General features: G+C 43.3%; 1 protein-coding gene across 1 annotated transcript in view; it reads right to left on the reverse strand.

The window, feature by feature from the left end:
- CEACAM20 (CEA cell adhesion molecule 20) overlaps positions 1 to 8,418 on the reverse strand; it is a 74,262-nt gene extending 65,844 nt beyond the window's left edge. The window contains exon 1 of the mRNA XM_061388581.1: positions 8,191 to 8,418. The gene's annotated coding sequence lies outside the window, so the exon portion shown is untranslated. The remainder of the gene's footprint in view (positions 1 to 8,190) is intronic.
- Positions 8,419 to 8,497: the final 79 nt, after the last annotated feature.

The following is an 8,497-nucleotide window of genomic DNA, read 5'->3' on the forward strand; positions in this document are numbered from 1 at the left end:
TTTCCCTTTCCCTTCTCTTGAGAAGGGGATCTTCCCAACCCATGGATTGAACCCAGATCTCCCACATTGTGGGAACATTCTTTACCAACTAAACCACAATGGCAGCCCAAGAATACTGGAGTGGGTAGCCTATCCCTTCTCCAGCGGACCTTCCCAACCCAGGAATCAAACCAGGGTCTCCTGCATTGCAGGTGGATTCTTTACCAACTGAACTACCAGGGAAGCCCCCCTGGAGGAAATCAACCCTGGATATTCATTGAAAGGACTGATGCTGAAGCTGAAGCTCCAATACTTTGGCCACCTGATGCAAAAAGCCAACTCATTGGAAAAGACCCTGGTGCTGAGAAAGATTGAAGGCAAAACAAGAAGGGGGTGGCAGAGAATGAGATGGTCAGATAGCATCACCAACTCAATGGACATGAATTTAAGCAAACTCCAGGAGACAGTGAAGGACAGGGAAGCCTGATGTGCTGCAGTCCATGGGGTCACAGAGTCGGACATGACTTAATGACTGAACAACCACAAGATGGCTTAAACAATAGAAAAAATGTTCTCATACTTCCAGCAGTCCAAGGTCAAGGTGCTAGCAGATTTGGTTTCTCCTAAGGTCTCTCTTTTTGGCTTGCAGATGGGTGACCTCTTACTGTGTCCTCAGATGACCTTTTCCCTGCATGCATGCCCATCCCTGGTGTCTTTTCTTATGAGATCACTGGGCCTGTTAGGTTAGGGCTCCATGATTATAACCTCATTAAACTTAATTACCCCTTTAAAGAACTGTCTCCAATACAGTCACATGAGGGTTTAGGGCTTCAACATATGGATTTTGGAGGACACAATTTAGTTGCTAAATCTGGACTGGTTGTTTTAATAATAATCTGTTGCCCCTGATAATAATATCTACATTGATACTCCCTTTTCGTGAAAAATTCCAAGATCAGTTTTCATTGTCGTTTCTCTCTTCTTCTACCCTCATGGAGCTAAGAAGAACACTCATGACTCTTTTAGATCCTTTATTTAAACAAATAGTGTTGTATCACTTAAATTAATGTTTACCTCCTATTGCTATGGGCCGTGTCTTAAAAGAGGAAGGTGAGAAAATTGCTTTCACTTAGAAGATAATATTGCCCTTGTGTTTTCTATATGTTGGGAAGGTAGATGATCTGGTGCTATGACATCCTTGTGTACATGACTGACTTAAGGGTGGATTGACTTTTTTAATAAATTTATTTATTTATTTATTTTTGGCTGTGCTGGGTCTTCATTGCTGCATATAGGCTTTCTCTAGTTGCAGCAAGAAGGATCTAGTTGCAATGCACGGGCTTTCATTGCGGTGATATCTCTTGTTGCAGAGCATGGGCTCCAGAGCACAAGCTCAATAGTTGTGAGGCAAATGGTTGGTTATATTGGATCTTCCCAGACCGAGGACTGAACCCATATCCCCTGAATTGGCAGGCAGGTTCTTAACCACAAGACCACCAAGGAAGCCCTGGATTAATTTAAATTGGCTGAAAGGGACAGACCCGCACCTACAGATATTACAGATTTAGTTCCAGGCCATTACAATAAAGTGAATATCACAATAAAGCAAGCCACAGGAATCTCTCGGTTTCCCAGTTCAGATAAAAGTTATGTTTACACTATACTGGAGTCTATCAAGTGTGCAACAGTATTATGTTTTAAAAAATGCACATACTTGAATTTAAAAATACTTTATTGCTAAAAAACGCTAACCATCATCTGAGCCTTCAGCCAGTTGCAGTAACAACACCAAAGATCATCCATCAAGGCCACTAAAACAAATATAGTAATAATGAGAAAGTTCGAGAAATTGTGAGAATTACCAAAATCTGACACAGAGACATGAAGTGAATAAATGCTATTGGGAAAATGGCACCAATCATCTTGTTCAACACATGGTTGCCACAGACCTTCAGTTTGTACAAAACATAATCTCTGCGAAGCACAATGAAACGAGTAGGTCTGTACTGGCCCCAGAACCACACCATACTTGCTGAGTTCACAAAGAGCCTCTCAAAACACACAAAGCCAGTCACTGGTGGTGCCTTACAATAAACACCAGTCTGTCCATGACTGGCTTTACAAAAATCCATAGCAGAAGCATCATGAGCAAAGCTTCCATTTCACTTTCATTTTCCAAATCTCATGCAAGTATGTCATATTGGCTTTAAGGGAAGTAAGGAAATATAGCTTCCCACCCTCTGTGGTACTGGAAGGTATTCTAAAAGCGGAAAGTCTCAGATGGTGAGCAAAGAAATGCAACAATCTAAAACCCCTGGGACATTTTCTCTTCAGCTTCCTACATCCAGGGGGAACTCCACTGCTGATCTGTCCCCTGTGTAAGTAAGGCCTGCTTTGCAGAAGAAAGTCCAGATAATCTCTGGTTTCTTTACACCCATTTTTCTACCAGCAACTGGGTGGAGATTGAAGATCTCAGTGAATATCACCCTTTGTCCTGATCTGCAGGTAGTAACAATTGAGAGAGAAAAAGAGATGCAGGGGTGTATAAGAGAGAGGATAACATGATGGTTTTATTACCTGAACTATAAGCAATAGCAGGGAACATGGCTGAGTCCTGTGGCCCAATGGGTTTACCATCACCTTCCCCTCCTTTCTGCTGCCCCCAAACTGAATAGCTTAAAATTTGGCTGCATGTGAGATATTCAAAATAATGATAGCTTGCATTACACAGAAATGTTATTTCTCTCTCCTGCCACAGTCCAAGTTGGTGTGCAGCTCTGCTCTGTGAAGGTGCCAAGGGTTCTTCCATAGTGTGATACTTGTCCCCTTGGCTCAGGATGCCAGCTCACAATGTCCCCACTCTAGCCTGAAGAAAGGGGAAATGAGAAAGGGAGGCCCTCTTCCTTTAAATTCAGTTCAGTCACTCAGTCGTGTCCAACTCTGCAACCCCATAAACCGCAGCACGCCAGGCCTCCCTGTCCATCACCATCTCCCGGAGTCCACCCAGACCCATGTCCATTGAGTCGATGATGCCATCCAACCATCTCATCCTCTGTCATCCCCTTCTCCTCCTGCCCTCAATCTTTCCCAGCATCAGGGTCTTTTCAAATGAGTCAGCTCTCTGCATCAGGTGGCCAAAATATTGGAGTTTCAGCTTCAACATCAGTCCTACCAATGAACACCCAGGACTGATCTCCTTTAGGATGGACTGGTTGGATCTCCTTGCAGTCCAAGGGACTCTCAAGAGTCTTCTCCAACACCACAGTTCAAAAGCATCAATTCTTCAGCGCTCAGCTTTCTTTATAGTCCAACTCTCACATCCATACGTGACCATGACCTAAAAACTCCACCTCTGCTCATGTCTCATGGACCAGAATCTGGTCACACAACCACACCTGCTGTAAGAGAAGCTGGGAAATGTAGTCCTTATTCCAAACAATTAAGGGTCCCGCTAAAGTTTCTTTAACTATGAAAGAGGAGGCTAATAGGTCAGGGATGGGGGCACCACTAGTTTCTCTTCCTCATAAACTTACCTTCCATAGGCCCTATAATCACATGACAGGAGGCGACAGACCAAAATGTGCAGATCCAAAAAAAGAGGAACACGAAACAGGACAAAAACCAGAGCCACATGAGCCTTACTCCAATCCCACCTTTCTAACTGGTGTGCTGTTGGCCTTTTCTTTTTTTAAAGTATTTATTTATTTATGTTTATTTGTTGGCCACACAGCATGTGGGATCTTAGTTCCCCAACCAAGGATTAAACCCTTGCCTCCTGCATTGGAAGCACCAAGTCTTAACTACTGGACCACCAGGGAGTCCCACTATTGGCTTTTCAGGTGAGGCAAATCTCTGGTATATGGGACAGTCCCATCTATTATTGCTGGATCTTTACAGCAATAAATGTCAGTGCTATTTCATCCTCAGGCATGTGACAACCAAAATGTAGAGAGATATTTCCAAAACCCCTGGAAGGGGCTGTGGCTGCCTCTGATGAATGGCAGGACATCCTGCCGTGGAAATGTGAAACATGTGGGATAAGGTTTGCCCCATCCACACTTAGCCCCTGGCGGGACTGGGAGTTCTTTTGGCCTTCAAGTTGCATTTCACAACTCTGTCCAGAACTGCACCTCATTGCTATTTGTCCTGTTATTAACAAAATGATGCTTTGGACTTCTCTGCTGGTCCAGTGGTTAGGAATCTGTCTGCCAATGCAGGGGACACAGGTTCAATCCCTGGACAAGGAAAAGCCCACATGCCAGGGAGCAATTAAGCCGGTGTGCCACAACTACTGAAGCCCATGCACATTACAGCCTGTGCTCTGCAAAAAGAGAAACCACTGCAGCGAGAAGCCCACTCACTGTAACTAGAGAAAGTCCGCGTGCAGCAACAGATACCCAGTGCAACCAAAAATAAATAAATTGTTTTAAAATGATGCTTTACTGCTCCCCTCTGATGTACCATCAAACACACACACACACACACGCGCGCGCACGCGAAGAAATAAATGATGCTGCAAGTATTCAAGGAGCCAAGGACACAGGAAATGACCTGTGCCTCAGGGAATGCATTGTCTGAGGACAGGAGGAAGGAAGTGAGGCTGGTTTGGGGTGACTGTGACTTACATGTGTGTGACCTTGAGCAATTTATTTAACCTCAACCATGTATCTCTGTTTCCTCATACGAAAATATGAAAACAATAATATCTGCCACTTACGGATGTTAGAAGGCCCAAATGATTTTTTTAAATAAAATTTATTGGAGTATAGTTGATTTGCCATGTTGTGTTTGTTTCCCAAACGACAATAAAAGATTGTTGTATATAATGTTTAAGATCACAGACTCTGGAAACTGGCGCCTGGGTCTGCCCAGCCATCCACCAGCTGTGTAACCTTAGATAAGTCACTCACCCTCTCCATGACTTCATTTCCTCCTCTGTAATAGGGGAATGGCAGCACTTGCCTCAGAGGGGTGTTGAAAGGATAAATGAGCTAACAGATGATAATGAGCTAACCGATAAATGAGCTAACAGATAATAAATGAGCTAAAGTGTTTACAGCAGTGCCCCATTCAGAGTTGAGTTCTCTGTAAATGTTAGCAATTGCTATGTCAGGATTATGTCCTCCAAGTAGGACTTGCGTTTGTTTGTTTCCATTACACTCTAGACTGTATTCTTATTTCACCAATTTTTCCGTTAAAGTTCTTCTGTTTCAGGATGCAATCCGGATTACCATATCACATGTTGTTTCCATGTCTCCTGGGTTTCCTTTGTGGCAGGTTCTTAGTCTTACCTTGCTTTTCATGGTTGTCAAAGTTTTAAGGAACACTGGTCAGATTTTGTAGAACGTCTCTCAGTCTGGGTTGGTCTGAGTTTTTCTCAGACTGGGGTTATAGGTTTGGAGGGAGGGGAGAAATACCATAGTGATGAAGTCCCCTTCTTATCACATCATATGAGGAGCTACATAACACTCACATGACATCACTACCGATGGTAGACTAAGCTGTCTGACTCTAATGAAAGAGAAGTAACTTATTAGATATTGCATCTCCCATTTGCATTCTTTCTTCCTATTTGAGTATTCAGTCCCTTCCCCAAGTTAACTACAGACTTGATGATGGTTTGTTATGATTTCTACATATGTAATTTTGCCATTTATTGGAATATAAGCAAGGGTTTATTTTAGACTGTAAAGACAAGCTATGTACATGATTGCTCCTGGCTCTCTTCTGGTTAAAAAAAAAATTTTTTTTAATTGTGGTTTCAAAAAACACCTCATGATACAAAATTTTAAGGTACAGTTAATTTTATTTTTGAGGTACAGTTCAGAAATGTTAAGTATCTTCTCATCATGAAGCAACAGGCTGGGGCTCGTATTCTTTTGGTGACACGCCAAAAAATTTACACCAGTTATGTGGAAAAATAGGTTTTATATTCATCGTTATGTTTTAATTTTCATCTGCGTTAATATAAGTTGCATATTAGTATATAATTTTGTGAATTTTAGTGTTTAAAAACTGAGTTGAGCTTATTTTAGTTGAGTTGTTTTAAGGAAAACTATTAAGTAAATAAGTTGAAATCTATGTGGGTGTGCATATGGAAGGTATTATGATGTGGTAAGAGAATGTGGTAAGTTGAGAAACACTGACCTGCTAAATCCTCCTCCTCCCCCAGGGTCAGTTTAACCATCTCCTTCACAGGGCACTTCCCCTACCATCCTCAGTCTCTGCTAGATCCCAAATCATATGGTCTCAAAACTCTGTTTTTCACTTTTTCTTTCAATCAAATTTCTTTTGGAGACAAGTAACTGAATCCCAAATCAAACTGGTCTGGGAAGATCAATGGAAATATATAGACTCACGCAACACAAAATGTGAAGTCAACATTAGTACCAGCTTCAGGCACAGCTAGATCTCGGTGTTTAAATGATATCCCCTGAAATTTCTGTTCATTCTAGCTGTGCTTTCCTGTGTGTTGGCCTCATTCCTTTACAGCCTCTCTACTCAAGGTAGAAAGAGGGCCCCAAGCAGCTCCACATTTAGATCCCTTCTGCTTAGTAAGCCCAGGAGAAAGCAGTGCTATATTTCCCAGAATTCCAGTAAAAGTCCTCATTTTTCTCCTCCTTGGCCTGCTTTGGGTATGTGCCCAAGTCTCAAGAAATTACTGAGGCTTGAGGCTAAAATGCTCTGATCGGTTAAGCTCGGGTCACAACTCCAGCCCTCACTCAGTCACTGTGGTTGAAGAGTGTAAAGTGCTCTGATAGGTCAGGCCTGGGCTCCTCGGCTCCCTGGAACCAAGAGGAAGTTAGTTTCTCAAAAGAAGCTCCACTTGTTATCACCTAGATAAAAGAACGTGAACACTGGCGGATCAGAAACCACAGAGTTCTCATCCATAGGTGGTTATTAACCATACTGCAAATATTTGTTTATTACCCATCCCTGATCCCCTGGCCTGGCTAGTTGGCCTAGCAGAGGCCTTCAGAAAAATCATAAAAAAGGCAGTATGGCTAGTACCAGTAAAGACATAACTCTGTCACTTGATGATGACTACTTTTAGAGATTCAAGGGGGAGACTTTGTCCCAGGGTGGGGTAGAACCTAGACATCTCTGGGAGAGAAAAATAGGAACTTCTGAGTCAGACATGAATTCAAATTCCAACACTCCCATTATTTCATTATTTCCAACACTCATTCTTTCATGCATTCACTAAAGGAAATTTATTGGGCATCCATGATGGGCCAGGTATTAGTACTGCTCTAGACCCTGGGACATAGTCATGAGCCAAACATGACTGAAGGGCTCCTCCTGGGTCTGACATTCTAGCCAGGGAGGTAGGTGTGGGGGATAAGAGACAAATAATAAACAAAAAAAGAAATGATTTCAGAGTGTATAATAGCAGATATTATACTGAAAATAAAGCAGTGTATCTTGCTAGCAAGAAGCAGGAGGGGCCTGACTTACAGTAGGTGTTTAGGGAAGACCTTTGTGGGGCATTACTATTTGAATTGATATTTGACTTGAGATTAGAATAATGAGATGATGATTATTCTCGTCTCAGCCAGTCATGAGATGATTCGTGAAAGCCTCCAAGAAGGAGCAGCAGCACTAAGGCCCTGAGGTGGCTCACTCCAAGAACTGACAAAAGCCATTATGAATAGCTGTGTGGCATTGCATGAATTTCTTAGCCTCTGTGAACCCTGGAAAATGAGGATATTCATATCAACCCCTCAAGGTACTATGAGGAGCCAACCAGAAAACAATTGTAAATAGCAATAACTGGCACCCAATGGGTGTTCAGTAAATCCAAGCTAGTATTTGGGCAGTATTATTATTAACTTGATTAGGAAAGACTAAGCCTGAAGGGCCAAAAGGATGAGAGAAAGAAGCTTTGGCGGCTTCTCCTTCTAGAATCCAAAATTTAGGATACATAATATGAGCACAGCCATGAGAAAGGGCTCCTGATCATGACTTGAGAACATCCAAGATTCCAATAATAATAATTATAATTAGCATTATTGTAATAGCCACGGCCATTTTTTGAGTACCTAGGACATGCCAGACACTCTGTTGAGCACCTGATTTCTGTACGAATGGGCCCCTCTGACCCTGGGGAAGGCACTATCAACCCCCTCATTTTACACAGGCTCAGAGTTAATAGTCTGAAGGTCTAGAGCAAACTCAGGAGGCCAGCACGAGGCCTAGCTCCCCGCCTACCTGGTGACCTTTGGCCAGTCGTTGCCTCTGTTCCAGGGACAGTTCTGTCCTAGTTCTCCATCTTCATCGTTCTCCCGGCCCAGAGGGGCTGGGAGCGGGAGCCGGAGAGAGAGGTGAGCTCAACTCCAGAGCCTCTTCTCCAAAGACCCTTCCCCAGCCTGCTCGCCACCCACCACTGCCACGAACCCAGTGCTAGAGAAGAGACTTCCCAGCTCATCACTGGAGACCAAGGCTGGGCACCGTGTGGGTGTGGCCAGGGAATGGGCGGGGGCTTGCAGGGGCGGGGCCAAGGTTGTATACTTGTCTG

The sequence above is a fragment of the Bos javanicus genome, chromosome 18 (genome assembly GCF_032452875.1).
Source record: "Bos javanicus breed banteng chromosome 18, ARS-OSU_banteng_1.0, whole genome shotgun sequence".
NCBI classification, from domain to species: domain Eukaryota; kingdom Metazoa; phylum Chordata; class Mammalia; order Artiodactyla; family Bovidae; genus Bos; species Bos javanicus.